The 17,938-nt window shown below is 38.1% G+C and overlaps 2 pseudogenes across 2 annotated transcripts; one reads left to right on the top strand and one right to left on the bottom strand.

Moving 5' to 3' along the window:
• The first annotated feature begins 4,595 nt into the window (after positions 1–4,595).
• Positions 4,596–5,025, top strand: LOC306646261 (large ribosomal subunit protein eL22-like; annotated as a pseudogene). The gene has a single exon. The product of its transcript is annotated as a large ribosomal subunit protein eL22-like (transcript).
• A 6,265-nt stretch (positions 5,026–11,290) lies between these two features.
• LOC306646938 (ras-related protein Rap-1b-like) lies at positions 11,291–13,243 on the bottom strand (annotated as a pseudogene). The gene has a single exon. The product of its transcript is annotated as a ras-related protein Rap-1b-like (transcript).
• Positions 13,244–17,938: the final 4,695 nt, after the last annotated feature.

Below are 17,938 nucleotides of genomic sequence, written 5' to 3'. Positions count from 1 at the left end.
AGGCATGCTGCCTCTCCTCTTTTGAGAGGATGCACTCTATCCTTTGAAAGTGTCCCCTTTTTCCTTTCCTATCCCTTCTAGTAAATTCCTGCCTTTTACCCTTGAGGGACATGTCTGAAATTCTTCTGGCATGATTGCAAGAATGGGGGTAAAGGGAAGGCCTTCTTCACAGCTGTCTCAGTTTCCTGGTGGCCTCTGTCCTGTAATAATCACCTTTCTCAGAGTTGTACAGACATCCAGACCACACTTGGCCAGGCTGGGTCAGGAAGGATGAATGGAAATCCTCCAGGGATTAAGAATTTGGGAATGAGGCTTGCCAAGTTGCTCACAACTTATCTCTTGTTCTACACATTTTTCAGTCAAAAAAATTGAAAACATGCCAAAAGGGAAACAAAAATAATATTAAATATATGGAAAAACTGGAGTTGTACGATAGAAAGAAAGAAATAATAGAGGTTAGGGTAGTGATCGATGAAATAAGGAAGAGAAAAAATATCAATAACAAAAATCGAGTTTTTGAAAGGATGAACATAATTGTGATAAAGTTTTAGGTATGTTAATTTTAAAAACAGGAGCCAGATGTGGTGGTACATGTTTGTAATTCCAGCTGCTTGGGAAACTGAAGCATGATAAAATGTTTGTGGCCAGCCTGGGTGATTTATCAAGACCCTGTCTCAAAATTATAAATGAAAAGGGCTGGAGATGTAGTTCAGTGGTAAAGTACTTTGCCTAGCATGTGCAAAGTCCTCCATTCAATCGCCAGTAGCACCAAAAGAGACTAACAGACAAAGAAAGAAATAGGAGACTCAAATTGCTGTAATCATAAATAAAAGTATATTACTTTGATACTAATCATAAATGAAATATATTACTACTAACCTTACAGAAATACAATGGACTATAAAAGAATATTATACTAGAAAAATCAGATAGCCTAGATGAAATGGACAAATTTCTAGAAATACACAATCTACTAACACTTGAGAATACTCCCAATTTCTGATTCCTTGGTACTTCATAGCACTATATATGATATGAAATGTTGAAATAGTATAAATTATTGATATCACACACCCCTTCTTAAATAGAGCCACACTGAAGTTCAAACTAAAAGAACGTTGGCTGCTTAAATTCTTTGAAAGATGAAGACTGATTTTATTGATGGAAATGACTTGAAGTATTTACCAGGAAAGACAAATTCTACCAAGAAGTGAGACCTCTGAGCAGACATGGTGGCTGCTGTTAGTGGCTTTTACAACATTGACAGGATTAAATTACTCACTTGAGTTTTTTTTTTTTTTATTATTTACCTGAATGATAATACAAAATTAGGGGAAATGTTAATGCTACCACAACTTGATTTCATTTATTTTGGTTAGAAGACAAGATAATCAGAGACTGTCCTGAGGGTTATAACAGTCAGGTGACTGTGATTGTCATACTTAAGGAGTCCACAGCTGGTACTCAGTGGGCACTTCCGTTCTTCGCCTTGGACGGCTTCCAAGTGTGTGCAATCAATTCTACACTTAGTATCCGTAGAGTGGTTACTGGTAAGAGCTGGTCAGCTAGAAAAGCAGGCATTGTGCTTCTAGAAAGAAAATCAGCACCAGAGATCAGGAGTGTGGTGACCACCAAGTCAGGGATGAGTCAGTCACACAACTTTGACATCTACTTTGGTACCTGTGAGTACTGGAGGAAAACTTCCCCAGGAAGGTAGAATAGATTTTATTTTATCACATGATTCTTAATCTACAAAAGATTGTTTAATCTGACTGTTGACAATGGGGAGCCAGTGGCTGCTGAGAACAGGATGCTGTGTACATCAACTTCTGTGAATAAATGAACAAACAAATAAATGTGTAGGGAGATATTAGAGGAGTGAGCTGATGAGAAGAACAAAGATGAGGAGATGAGGAGAAGAAGGAAGACTTAACTCATAGTTTCAGAAAGGTATCTCTGAAAAAATGTATTTGAACTGAGACTCACACATAGAGAGTTTGGGTGGGAGTATGTGTGTGGACATCAGGGTAGAGATGAATTATAACATTAGTGCTCAGTATGGAGACAACAATCATTGATTAAGTTTGTGTGGTTCTGAGAGCTCATATCACAGATGAATCCCTGGATATCTAGTGGACCACCCTCTAAGACTGCAGGCTAGAAGAGCAGAAACTTTTATTTGAGAGAGAAATTATTTTATTTTGTATTTTATTTTGCAGTCCGACAGATCAAACCCAGGGCCTTATGCATACCAAGCAAGTGCTCTGCCATTAAGCTGCATTCCCAGCCCTTGGAAGAGAATTTGATGTCTTGAGGTTGAAGTATAATTCCTTTAATGCCTACAATACACACTAGCAGAGATTATACTTCAGAAAGGAAATATCATTTGAATTTTTAGACATTGCCATCACGGAGATAAAAACGGAAGAAATTGAAGCAACTGAATGAATGCATGAAGCATCTAAGACCATGTAAAAGGGAGAATGAGGCCTACGGTTGAGTCTTGAACTGTTCCCTTAGCATTCATTGAGAAGGACTTTGTAAAAGATACGGGGGCACTGGAGTTGTGGCTCAGTGGCAGAGCACTTGCCTGGCACAAGTGAGGCCCTGGGTTTGATCCTCAGCACCACATATAAATAAATAAATAAATAAATAAATAAATAAATAAAACAAAAGATCCATTGACAACTAAAAAATATTTTAAAAAATAAAATAAAAGATACTGGGTAGGAGTAACTAGACTAATTTAAACACAGTCAGGAACCTGAGCTATCAAAGGACTCTTGGAAAGATAATGATCCCAAAAGGCAGCTGTGGTTCAATTTTTATTTTGTTCCAAGTAAGATAAAGATAGAAACACTCAGTGAATTTATTCGGTGAGGAGATAATTAATCATAAGATTTCTTAATATGGAGATCAGCTATATTAAAGAGGAAAACAATATTGACCCTCGTAAGTCAAAATTCGAGGGGGATGTGAGGAAATGGAAAGGGTTCTTTCAGTGTCATTGTAAAGGGAACAATAACTTTTATTATTTTTATTTTTATTAACATTTTTTAGTTGTTAATGATCCTTTATTTTATTCATTTATGTCTATGCAGCACTGAGAATTGAACCCAGTGCCTCACACTAGGCAAGTGCTCTACCACTGAGCCACAACCTCAGCCCCTGGAACTTTATTATTTTTATATGTTATGTCTTTACTTATTGCAGTGCTGGGGGTTTTACCAAGGGTCTCATTCAGGTTAGGCAAGAACACTACCACCAAGCCCCAGTCTCAGTCCCAGTTCTGGAGCTTTAGAAATTAAGTGTAGAGTCCTTTTCAAGTTGAAATATATTTAATGAGCTTGAACGATGAGAGGATGATTGGAGAAATGATAATGGAGTTGTAATTCATAATCAGTAACATGAAGTTCTGAGAAGTTACAGAAAAAGAGACATGTGTTTTTAAGATAAATATATGAAGTAGTGTTCTAGGAAAGATAACGACCATTCAGATACAATGATAATAGAAGTAGCAAAAAATGGGAATAAATGCAGGAATGATTCTGACAAAGGTGCCACAAATACACAGTGGAGAAAGGAGAACCTTTTAAACAAAGGGTGTTGGGGAAACTGATTATCCATATGAAGAAGGAGACTAGACCCTTATCTCTAACCCTGTACAGAAATAAACTAAAATGGATCAAAGATCTAGGAATTAGACAAGAAATTATGCAACTCCTAGAGGAAAACATAGGGTCAACACTCCAACATACAGGTACAGGTAATGACTTTTCAGTTGGACCCCTAAAGCCCAGGAAATTATACCACAAATTAATAAATGAGATGGTATCAAATTAAAAAGCTTCTACACAGCAAAGGAAACAGCTAAGAATGTGAAGAGAGAACCTACAGAATGAGAAAATCTTTGCTAACCACTCTTCTAAAAGAGATTAATTCCAGAATATATAAAGAATTCAAAAAACTTAACACCAAAAAATAATCTTTTAATAAATGAGCAAATGAACTAAACAGACACCTCTCAAAACAAGAAGTACCAATGGACAACAAATATATGAATAAAATGTTCCACATATCTAGCAATTAGGAAATGCAAATCAAAACTTTCCTGAGATTCCATCTTATTCTAGTCAGAATGGCAATCATCAAGAATATAAATAATAATAAATGTTGGAGAGAATGTGGAGAAAAAGGAACACTTTTACACTGTTGGTGGGATTGTAAATTAGTAAAAACCATCATGGGAATCATTATGGAGGATGCTCAAAAGACTAGGAATGGAACCTAGTCCTACAGCTAGCTGTACCATTCCTCAGTTTATCCTAAAATATTCAAAGTCATCCTACTATGGTGGTGCATGCATACTCATGTTCATAGCAGCACATTTCAAAATGGTCAAACTATGGAACCAGTCTCGGTGTCTATCAATGAGTGAATGGTTTTTAAAATTTGATATATATGATGGAGTTTTATTCAGCCATAAAGAAGAAGGAAATTATGTCATTTGAAAGAAAATGGGTGGAACTTGAGAACATTATGTTAAAAAATTATGTTAGAGAGCGCCCACCTCCCTTTCTGCCTCCGCTACCGCCATGGCACTCGTGAAAAAGCTTGTGGTGAAGGGGTGGGGGGACAAAAAAAAAAAAAAAGAAACAGGTTCTGAAGTTCACCCTTGATTGCACCCACCCTGTAGAAGATGGAATCATGGACGCCGCCAATTTCGAGCAGTTTCTCCAAGAGAGAATCAAAGTGAACGGAAAAGCTGGGAATCTTGGTGGAGGGGTTGTGACCATTGAAAGCAGCAAAAGCAAGATCACTGTAACATCTGAGGAGCCTTTTTCCAAAAGGTATTTGAAATATCTCACCAAAAAGTATTTGAAGAAGAATAATCTACGTGACTGGTTGCTCCTAGTTGCCAACAGCAAAGAGTTATGAATTTTGTTACTTCCAGATTAACCAGGATGAAGAGGAGGAGGAAGATGAGGATTAAAACTCTTTTATCTGGAATATTTTGTGTAAGTTCTTGAATAAAACTTGGGAACCGAATGAATCAAACAACATTATGTAAATTTATGATGACACAAATGGTATGCCTTTATGCCATGTACAAACAGAGAAACAACATGTATCCCATTTGTTTACAATAAAATTTAAAAAAATGATAAAAAAAAAAGAAAAAAAAAAAACTTGGGAACCAAAAAAAAAAAAAAATTATGTTAAAAATAAGCCAAACTCAGAAAGTCAAAGGTCATGGATATTCTTGTATATGTGGAAGCTAAAGAGAAAAAAGGAAAAGAAAGTGAGGCTGGACTAGGGTCAGTAGAGTTCAGGAAATAAACAAAGGGGAGGGAGGTAGATAGGGGAAATACTGGAAAATTATATCAGCTAAATTATATCTTTATATTGTGTGCATGTATGAATGCGTAATAATGAATCCAGCCTTTATATATAATTATAAAACACCAATAAAATTTATGGGAAACTTTGCTAAGAGAGATCCCAAGTGTTCTCACCACACACACAAAAATGAACTATGTGAGGTAATCTGTTAATTAACTTGATTGTGGTGAACATTTTACAAAGTATATGTAGATCGAAACAACACATTGTACACCTTAAATCTATATACTTTGTCATTCACACTTCAATAAAGCTGAAAAGAAAGCTAAAACAAGTAAAACTGAGAAAAAAGTGAAAGTTGTTTCAACACAGTATTAATGTGACCTTTAAAAAATGCTAACTATAAACTATCTCTTAAAAAGGAAGAACAAAAAATTTAAAACTATCAAAATCAAAAAGTTAATTATATTTAGATAAACTGGATTTGGAGAGAAAGACATGAAAGCATAGTAACTTTTTCATGTAACATTGCAGAGCCATGGTTATGGTTTACTGTGGTTTATGCTTATTTTTTAAGTTATAAGTTCTCAAAACCAGAATGCTAATGAGATGTATATTTCCAATCAAGTAGGGGAAATTGAATGATGAAAATAATTTGAAGCATAGGAAAACTTTGAAAAAATGTCAAGAAGCAGAGTACAAAAGGGAAAATTAGAACCAAATAAATCAAATTATTTAAATGATTTTTCAATATTAAATTTCTCTGAATCAGTCACAGAAGGCTAAGAAAATGAATGTTGACCAGATACCAAAAGAAACATTGTTGGTAATAATCCACATTATTTGTCAAATGATGATTACATTTTCCTCTACCTAAAAGTTTATGTTCTTTTCATCTTAAACAGGTTATATGCAAAAAATTTAAAGACACAACACACCAGTAAGACATCTGTGAAATATCTATAACCAAATACTTTCTTTGCTAAATATATAAAATTATTTTTAAAAGTAAAAAAAGCTTATGGTAACAGAAAATTCATAAAAGCCAAGCCATCAAATAAAATATTCTTGATAATACATAAAAATATAATCAACCCAATTATTTTTAAAAAATTATTTTTAGTTGTTGATGAACTTTTGTTTTATTCATTTATTTATATGTGGTACTGAGAATCGAGCCCAGTGCCTTGCATGTGCTAGACAAGCATTCTGCCATTGAGCCACAATCCCAGGCCAATTATTATTATTTTTAAAAATATTTTTAGTTGTAGATGGACACAATACCTTTATTTATATGTGGTGCTGAGGATCAAACCCAGTGCCTCACCCATGTGAGGCAAGTGCTTCGCCACCGAACTACAACTCCTGCCCAACCCAATTATTCATACTAGAGATACAATTATAGTCAATGGGATGACATTTGGGAACATCATGCCAGGCCTTTTAAAAATATATATATAAACATGAAAGAAATGATGCCTTCCTGCCTGGCTGTTGAGAGCATCCATTATTTGGTTTCTGGAAGTTCCAATAGTAATGTTCAGAAAAGGACTTTAAAGTACAGATAGCTCTGAACCCAGCCATTTTACGGCTCAGAATTAGTTTGCTTTAATCAGAAGGAAAAGATCTATGTGCTATGGTCTATCAACTATTAAAGATCTATCTACGAGCAGGGTTTCAAGATGGCGGCCTAGAGGGTGGCTGCATTTCATGTTGCTCCAGGACTCAGGATTCAAAAGAGGAGATATTGAGACACTTGGGACCAACTCAAAGCAGCCGGGTGACTCTCACCCGTTGGGAAGGCGTCCCGGATGGGACGTGGTCCCGGAACACAGGAAACTTTGTGAAGTAGAGCTGCCGGGGAGACACCCCTCCCCCGCTGGAGCAGTGAACTCGGACAACTGGGAGCGCCGTAAAGGAGGCCGCTCGGCACAGCGCTGGGACTTGGAGCAACCACTGGGGCTCCGGCGGCTGCCCAGGGAAGGAGTGGCGAGGAGAGCTGTGTGGACTCAGAACACCGGGGCCTGCCCTGAGGAGGAGGAGGAGGAACGTGGCCGCTTGGATTTGGAGTGACTGCACCAGAGCTACAGGCGGTTGCCAGAGGAGAAGCTGCGCGGCAAGCTGTTTGGACTCAGAACGACGCTTCTGAACACCAGGGCCTGCCCTGAGGACGAGGAGGAGGAAGAGGAGCGCGGCCGCTTGGATTCGGAGTGACTACACCAGAGCTACAGGCGGTTGCCAGAGGAGGGGCTGCGTGGCGAGCTGTTTGGACTCAGACCACTTCTGAACCCCAGGGCCTGCTCAGAGGAGTAGGAGGAGGAGGAGGAGGAGCGCGGCGGGTCGTTTGGACTCGCAGTGACTGCATTAGCGCTCCAGGCGGCTGCTCAGAGGAGAAGGCGAGTGGTGAGTTGTTTGGACTTAAAGCGACAGCTCCTGAACACAGGGGGGCTGCCTGGAGGAGAAGCATGGTGGGTCGCTTGGTCTTGAGTGGCCGCACCAGAGCTCCGGGCGGTTGCCCAGAGGACCCGTGCAGCGGGTCACGTGGATTCAGAGCCACTCAGAGCGGCCGCTCCCGAACACCCGGGGGGTTATCTGGAGAAGGAGGAGGAACAGGGAGGGTCACTTCGACTCGGAGTGATTGATTGCCCAGGGCTACGGGTGGTTGGTGGGAGGTGGAGGCACCCAGTGAGTTTCTTGGACTCCTAGTGACCGCACCGGAATACTGGGCGGCTATCTGGAGGAAGAGGCGTGTGGCGGGTCTCTGGGACTCAGAGCGATTGTACGGGGCCCCAGGTGGCTGCTCAGAGGAGGGACCGCATAGCCAGGCGATTAGGTGCAGAGCAGGGTCCCAGGATCTAGGAGGCTTCTGGGTGGAAGAGCCGCACAGAGACAGGCTTAGGGCGGAGCGAAGGTTCCAGGCCTGCGGGCAGATTCTCTGAGGAGGGGCAGCCTAAGGAGATTCATCTGCGAAGGGTGAGGCTCCCAGGCCCAGGAGGTAGGGCTGGGCCCCTGGGAACTTTGCAGAGGAAGGCAGCCCAGCCCAGGCGGTAGCTGTAAATTGAGGGGAACCTCTAGGAGGGAACTGACCAGCGAGACCTCCCCACCGGGTGAGTCTTCCCTGCCGGGTGAGGCTTCCCCACAAGGACGGTAAAACCAGAGACTCAGGCCCAAACAGGCCTTCCCTCAGCCCGCAGCCTAGGTCCCCTTTGGATGACCATTGGTCAACAAGTGGAGGCACCTCTGCCCACTAGCAGGGATTATACCCCACCTGAAGGCCACCACTCCTAGAGAGGCAGCTTCCTTGTGGAGCACCGCATTATCAACTTCCTCCAAGACTTCAGCCAACTGAAGGCTAAGGGGGGATATATATAGAAATCTTGAGGGACATTGTAAGTCAATAGAGGAAATCTGCAATATCTCAGCGGTCCACTGATACCTGAACAATATGAGAAAACAAGGAAAGAAAATGCTGCAAACAAATCTAGATGTTACATCAATAAAACCCAATGACAGCATGGCAGAAGAAATGACAGAAAAGGAGTTCAGAATGTACATAATTAAAATGATCAGAGAAGCAAATGATGAGATGAAAGAGCAAATGCATGCACTGAATGATGAGATGAAAGAGCAAATGCAAGCATTGAATGATCGCACCAATCGACAATTAAAAGAGCAAATACAGGAAGCAAAAGATTATTTCAATAGTTAGAGATATTGAAAAAAAACCAAACAGAAATCCTTGACATGAAGGAAACAATAAACCAAATTAAGAACTCCATAGAAAGCATATCCAATAGGATAGAACACCTGGAAGACAGAACCTCAGACATTGAAGACAAAATATTTAACCTTGAAAACAAAGTTGAACAAACAGAGAAGATGGTAAGAAATCATGAACAGAATCTACAAGAACTATGGGATATCATGAAAAGGCCAAATTTAAGAATTATTGGGATTGAGGAAGGCCTAGAGAAACAAGCCAAAGGAATGAACAATTTATTCAATGAAATAATATCAGAAAATTTCCCAAATCTGAAGAATGAAATGGAAAATCAAGTTCAAGAGGCTTATAGGACTCCAAATACACAAAATTAAAACAGACCCACACCAAGGCACATTATAATGAAAATACCTAACATACAAAATAAAGACAGAATTTTAAAGGCTGTGAGAGAAAAGAACCAAATTACATTCAGGGGGAAACCAATACGGATATCAGCAGATTTTTCAATCCAGACCCTAAAAGCTAGAAGGGCCTGGAACAACATTTTTCAAGCCCTGAAAGAAAATGGATGCCAACCAAGAATCTTATACCCAGCAAAACTTACCTTCAAATTTGACGATGAAATAAAATCCTTCCATGATAAACAAAAGCTAAAAGAATTTACAAAAAGAAAGCCAGCATTACAGAACATTCTCAGAAAAATATTCCATGAGGAAGAGATGAAAAACAAAGAAGCAAATCAGCAAAGGGAGGAATTATCCTAAAGGAATTGTCAAATAAAGGAGGAAACAAGTTGTGTCAAACAAATAAATAAATAAAATTTAAAAAATGAACCAAATGACCAGGAAACCAAATCATATCTCTATAATAACCCTGAATGTTAATGGCCTGAATTCATCAATCAAAAGACATAGACTGGCAGATTGGATTAAAAAGAAAGATCCAACAATATGTTGCCTGCAAGAGACTCACCTCATAGAAAAAGATGCCCATAGACTAAAGGTGAAAGGATGGGGAAAAACATACCATGCACATGGACTCAGCAAAAAAGCTGGAGTATCCATCCTCATTTCCGATAATGTGGACTTCAAGCCAAAGTTAGTCAGAAGGGATAAAGAAGGTCATTTCATACTGCTTAAGGGAAGCATAAATCAGCAAGATATAACAATCATAAACATCTATGCCCCAAACAGTGGCTCATCCATGTATGTCAAACAAATCCTTCTCAATTTCAGAAACCAAATAGGCCATAACACAATAATACTAGGTGATTTTAACACGCCTCTCTCACCACTGGACAGATCTTCCAGACAAAAATTGAACAAAGAAACCATAGATCTCAATAACACAATCAATAATTTAGACTTAACGGACATTTATAGAATATACCATCCAACCAAGAGTGAATACACTTTCTTCTCAGCAGCACATGGATCCTTCTCTAAAATAGACCATATATTATGTCACAAAGCTAATATTAGCAAATACAAGAAGATAGAGACACTACCATGTATTCTATCAGATCATAATGGATTGAAGTTAGAAATAAATGAAAGAGTAAAACACAGAAACTATTCCAACATCTGGAGATTAAACAATATGCTATTATATGATGAATGGATAACAGAAAATATTAGGAAGGAAATTAAAAAATTCTTAGAGGTAAATGAGAACAAAGAAACATCATATCAAAATCTCTGGGACACTATGAAAGCAGTACTTAGAGGGAAATTTATTTCATGGAGCGCATTTAATAAAAGAAGTAAAACTCAACAAATAAACAACCTAACACTACAGCTCAAAGCCCTAGAAAAAGAAGAACAGAACAGCACCAAAAGTAGTAGAAGACAGGAAATAGTTAAACTCAGAGCTGAAATCAATGAAATTGAAACAAAAGAAACAATACAAAAAATTGACAAAATAAATAGTTGGTTCTTCGAAAAAATAAACAAAATTGATAAACCTTTAGCCACACTAACAAAGAGAAGACGAGAGAAAACCCAAATCACTAAAATTCGGAATGAACAAGGAAATATCACGACAGACAGGATTGAAATACAAAACATAATTAGAAGCTATTTTGAAAATCTATACTCCAACAAAATAGAAAATTTCGAAGACATCAACAGGTTTCTAGAGACATATGAATTGCCTAAACTGAACGAGGAGGACATAAACAATTTATTTTTTTATTTTTATTTTTATTTTTTATAATGCAAGCCCTTGCATGGCAATCCAAATTTATTGAACTACTGATGCTAAGTTATACAAAATTGCACCACTTTAATTAAGGCTTTTAGTTTACATTTGGCCACCTCAAAGTAGTTGTAACATTAGGTTGGTCAATTTAAATACTGTGGCTCCCTGTTGGATAGACACACAATCTTTACACCCAAACGTTAATGCATACAAAGCAACAAGGCATTGTTAAGTAAAACAGCAATAGTTACTGCAAATTAGGCCTTGTGACCAATTATACATGATTAAAATTACTTCCCACATTCACATCCACAGTACTCGTCCACCATTTAACATCTCAACCAAAATGTTACACATGTGAAACAATCACTAACAGGCAAAAATACTAAACCTGTATATTTGGTATTGCAAATACACTTATGCATGAGCAAGCAAGGGATTCACAGTGAGAATCTACAGCTGCAGAAGCCTGAAAATGATTTACAAAAATTGTTAAATCATTAAAAAATTGTTTGAAAATATACACTTCTTGTTGTAGACCCCCACTGTACACACAACTACAAACATTGTTCCCTATGTAAACGAAAAAAGGAAACACATAATAAGGAGATTTGAAAAGTCTGGACATTTCCTTCCCAACAGATATTAAAGGCAACGTCTTTAAATCTAAGACATCATACTGAAAGGACTATATTTTAAAGACAAGATCACTGTCTCCACAGGTTTTTGAAAAATTAAAAAAACTATATAGCTGTGTTAATCAAAGCGCTTATTTGTACAATACAATGATAATGACCTTCGATTTAAAAAAAATTACAATAAGCTACAAGTATCAAAGAAGCAAAGTTATCTGGAGTAGTCTATATAGGAGCTCTTTGGACTTTCTTTTATTATGCTAAAATAGTGGTGCTTTCAGGATTTACATTATTGTACTCTCCAATACAAAGTATGGGGCATGTTAAAGTATACAGTACACCATTTTCATACATGTACAACATTGGTGGATGAAGAATGTCTCTTAGCAGTAATACTGGATGTAGCCTCTGGTTTTACCAGCTGCATACTCTAGGACTATTATATAAGTAAAAATCTCTCTTGTGATACTGAAAAGTGATTAGAATGTGCAAACTGATATAGTAGCTTTCATCCGCCTCTTAAAGGGTACCACCACAGGAAAGTCCATTTAAGATGTTGGTAGGTTTAACAAAGTTGGAATGCTGGCACTGTTGAATTGGGCAACAGTTCTTCAGACCTGGCTCAGAGCTACAGTGCATTTAGTATATTAAAGCAGCTGACATGATGACTTTTTGCGGGCCTTCCCAGGCACTGGAGTTTTTCTGTTAATTTGCCGCACTAGGTCATAAAAGATCTCATTAACATTTATTTTTGATTTTGCAGAAGATTCTAAGAATGCACAGTTGTTCCACTGTCTTGCTAGATTTTGACCTTATTCCTTTCCTACAACTCTTTCATCTTCCAAGTCACACTTATTACCAACCAGAATCATGGGAACATCATCAGTGTCTTTAACTCGAAGAATTTGTTCTCTCAGATCTTGTAAATCATTAAAGGTGGACTGTGCTGTGATGGAATAAACTAAAGCAAAGCCTTGTCCATTTTTCATATACAAATCCCTCATTGCTGTAAATTGTTCCGTTCCTGCAGTATCCAAGATTTCAAGCATACACTGTTGTGCATCTACTTCAACTTGCTTTCTATAAGAATCTTCTATTGTAGGATCATATTTTTCAACAAAAATTCCTTGAACAAATTGTACAGTCAGAGCAGACTTTCCAATCCCTCCTGAGCCAAGAACGACTAGCTTATATTCACGCATGATGCAAACTTGTCAAAATTGAGTACCTCTCACGCTGTCACCGGGTTCCCGTAGCCAGCGTTGCCTCGCGCTCCCTCCGGGTCGCTGTTCTGGGCGCCACGGCGGTCCTGTGGCTGCCGCCGCCGCTCTGGCTGGTTTACACGCCTACACATAAACAATTTAAATAGACCAATTTCAAGTACTGAAATAGAAGAAGTCATCAAAAGCCTACCAACAAAGAAAAGTCCGGGACCAGATGGGTTCTCAGCCGAGTTCTACAAAACCTTTAAAGAAGAGCTCATTCCAATACTTCTCAAAGTATTCCATAAAATAGAAGAGGAGGGAACCCTCCCAAACTCATTCTGTGAAGCCAATATCACCCTGATACCTAAACCAGACAGAGACTCATCAAGGAAAGAAAATTTCAGACCAATATCCTTAATGAACATCGATGCAAAAATTCTCAACAAAATTTTAGCAAATCACATACAAAAACATATTAAAAAGATAGTGCACCATGATCAAGTTGGTTTCATCCCAGGGATGCAAGGTTGGTTCAACATCAGGAAATCAATAAACGTAATTCACCATATTAATAGACTTAAAGTCAAGAATCACATGATTATTTCAATAGATGCAGAAAAAGCATTTGATAAAATACAGCACCCCTTCATGCTCAAAACACTAGAAAAAATAGGGATAGTGGGAACATTCCTTAACATTGTAAAGGCCATTTATGCTAAGCCCATGGCTAATATCATTCTAAATGGTGAAAAACTGAAAGCATTCCCCCTAAAAACTGGAACAAGGCAGGGATGCCCTCTTTCACCACTTCTATTCAACATTGTTCTTGAGACTCTGGCCAGAGCAATTAGACAAACCAAAGAAATTAAAGGGATACAAATTGGAAAAGAAGAACTCGAACTATCCCTGTTCGCTGATGACATGATTATATATTTAGAGGAACCTGGTAATTCCACCAGAAAACTCTTAGAACTCATAAGTGAATTCAGTAAAGTAGCAGGTTACAAGATCAATGCCCATAAATCCAACGCATTTTTATACATAAGTGATGAATCTTCAGAAAGAGAAATTAGGAAAACTACCCCATTCACAATAGCCTCGAAAAAAATAAAATACTTGGGAATCAATCTCACAAAAGAGGTGAAAGACCTCTACAATGAGAACTATACAACACTAAAGAAAGAAATTAAAGAACACCTTAGAAGATGGAAAGATCTTCCATGTTCTTGGATAGGAAGAATTAATATTGTCAAAATGGCCATACTACCTAAAGTGCTATACAAATTCAAAGCAATTCCAATTAAAATCCCAATGACGTACCTTACAGAAATAGAGCAAGCAATTATGAAATTCATCTGGAAGAATAAGAAACCCAGAATAGCTAAAGCAATCCTTAGAAGGAAGAGTGAAACAGGGGGTATTGCAATACCAGATCTTCAACTCTACTACAAAGCAATAGTAACAAAAACGGCATGGTATTGGTACCAAAATAGAAAGGTAGATCAATGGTACAGAATAGAGGACACGGACACAAACCCAAATAAATACAATTTTCTCATACTAGACAAAGGGGCCAAAAATATGCAATGGAGAAAAGATAGCCTCTTCAACAAATGGTGCTGGGAGAATTGGAAATGCATATGCAACAGAATGAAACTAAACCCATATCTCTCACCATGCACAAAACTAAACTCAAAATGGATTAAGGACCTCGGAATCAGACCAGAGACCCTGCAGATTATAGAAGAAAAAGTAGGTCCAAATCTTCACCTTGTTGTTCTAGGATCAGACTTCCTTAACAGGACTCCCATAGCACAAGAAATAAAAGCTAGAATCAACCACTGGGATAGATTCAAACTAAAAAGCTTTCTCTCAGCAAAGAAAACTATCAGCAATGCGAAGAAAGAGCCTACAGAGTGGGAGAATATCTTTGCCAATCATACTTCAGATAGAGCACTAATCTCCAGAATCTATAAAGAACTCAAAAAACTCTACTCCAAGAATTCAAATAATCCAGTCGACAAATGGGCTAAGGAAATGAGTAGACACTTCACAGAAGAAGATCTACAAGCAATCAACAAACATATGGAAAAATGTTCAACATCTCTAGTAATAAGAGAAATGCAAATCAAAACCACCCTAAGATTCCATCTCACCCCAATTAGAATGGCGATTATCAAGAATACGAGCAACAACAAGTGTTGGCGAGGATGTGGGGAGAAAGGTACACTCATACATTGCTGGTGGGGCTGCAAATTAGTGCAGCCACTCTGGAAAGCAGTGTGGAGATTCTTTAGAAAACTTGGAATGGACCCTCCATTTGACCCAGCTATCCCACTCCTTGGCCTATACCCAAAGGACTTAAAATCAGCATACTACAGAGATACAGCCACATCAATGTTCATAGCTGCTCAATTCACAATAGCCAGACTGTGGAACCAACCTAGATGCCCTTCAATTGATGAGTGGATAAAGAAACTGTGGTATATATATACAATGGAATATTACTCAGCCATAAAGAATGATAAAATTATGGCATTTGCAGGCAAATGGATGAAATTGGAGAATATCATGCTAAGTGAGATAAGCCAATCTCAAAAAGCCAAAGGACGAATGATATCGCTAATAAGTGGAGGATGACACATAATAGGGGGGAGGGAAGGGTTAGTGTTAGGGTTAGAGTTAGGGTTAGGGAGGGGGGCAAGTATGGAGGAAGGAAGTACTGTATAGAGGGTAAAGAGGGGTGGGAGGGGCGGGGGGAAGGGAAAAAATAACAGAATGAATCAAACATTACCCTATGTAAATTTATGATTACACAAATGGTATGCTGTTACTCCATGTACAAACAGAGAAACAACATGTATCCCATTTGTTTACAATACAAAAAAAAAAAAAAAGATCTATCTACACCGGGCATGGTAGCACATGCCTATAATCCCAGTTACTTATGAGAGTGAGGCAGGGGATCACAAGTTCAAGACCAGCCTGGGCAACCTCTCAAGACCCTGTCTCAACAGTAGAATGAATGGGACGTAATTTTCCTATGTTCATATATGAATACATGACCAGCGTAGCTCCACATCAATGGGAAGTTATGCTCCATGTATGTATAATATGTCAAAATACACCGTACTATCATGCATATCTAAAAAGAACAAATAAAAATACATGAACTAATTTTTAGAAAAAGACCCTGTCTCAAAATTTAAAAAATAAAATAAAATAAAAAGGACTGGGAGTGTAGTGTGGTGGTAAAGCGCCCCTGGGTTCAATTCCCACCACAAAAGTAAATAAATAACTAAAGATCTATAATTGTCCTCATTATATTAACATGAAAGAAGACAACTCGAAAATAAGAAATATGCAAAAAGTTTGTGTGATGTGGGTGGGAGTAAAGTACACTAGTCCTACAGGATCAAATATGTAGACATAAGAATCATCATGAATACATTGATTTATATAGAAACAGACATATATATATGTGTGTATAGTTTCATTTTTTGACTTTTTAAATTTGTTCTAATTAATTAGTGTTGACCATATTTTGTTATTTAAAGATAAAGTGGGAATAGAATAAGGCTACTTTTCTAATATATTCTTATTAACATGCAGAAAATTAGAGGATATTATTAAGACCACATTAAAATTTTTGTGGCCTCGGCATTAATACATAACATAGGCCACGTCCTCCATTATAAATGTTAAAATTGCATTTTGCAACATAACGTCAGTGTAAAGATGAATATATAAATTTGATATATGGATGTGTTTTCCCCTAAAGTTCTTTTTTTTCTGATTTTGGGAGAAACTAAAACATTTTCCTGAACTTGAAAGTTTTGTTCTTAGTAGGTAAGTCAGTCCAGAGATAAAAAGATCCTGGAATTACAAGTTTATTTTCAGACACAGACAGGGCTTCCAGTGCCTGGTTCTGCAAAAAGCCAACTGATGAAACAGAACGGTCCCCTGAGCTAGTGAGCGTGGAGAGCATAAGAGGAAGAGCGGGTGGCATCTCCTCTCCTCTCCTCTATGAACAGGAACACAGTCTCCCTCTAGCATCCATGGTGCCTGAGGCAACCGGGACACCAGTGACGGCCTTGACTTCTTCCCTGACAAAGATTCGCTCCTCCTTGTCAGGTCAGTGGTGTCACAGGGCCCCTGCTCAGTCAAAAACATCTGGGCATTCTGCCCTCTGAAGTTCAAGATAGGCAGGTCCAGCCTCACACACCTGGGGTTGCTGTCAGTCACAGAACTTTCCCTGTGCGGGCCACATGTGTCTGCATACCAATCACATGTGCTGAAACACTCATAGGCACATATGTTCCTCATTGTCTAGAGAGCCTTAATTGAATTCAGAAATTCCAAACCAGGTCTCAAGATCAATGAAGAAATCAAGTTGTATTTCTGAGTTATAAAATTTGATCTTCACCAGTGCTTAATTTTTTAACCATGCTAATCCCATGGATTAATATATGGCGAGGACCCATTTTTACACTCACGACGTTGGGTTCCTCCATTATTTATGCATTCATGAGAACGTGGGCTATGTGCCAACCTTGGCAACATAGAAAGATGCTGTCTCAAAATTAAAAATAAATAAAAGGGCCAGGATATAGCTGAATGGTAGCATGGCCCTGGTTCAATTTCCATTGCCTTCAAAAATATTGATTACTTGGTTGGTGAATTCACTTATCATGAAACGAAACCAATAAATAGGATATGTCAAGGTGAATTTACATGAAGTATATTTAAACTCTTCAAAAAAGTAAAGAATCTGTTATGTTTCTGTATAGTAATATTACAACAAACAAAAGTGAAATAAAAACAAGACTCTG

This window comes from Sciurus vulgaris (assembly GCF_902686455.1).
Source record: "Sciurus vulgaris genome assembly, chromosome: 16".
Taxonomy (NCBI): Eukaryota; Metazoa; Chordata; class Mammalia; order Rodentia; family Sciuridae; genus Sciurus; species Sciurus vulgaris.
This window is presented reverse-complemented; position numbering and strand designations above follow the sequence as displayed.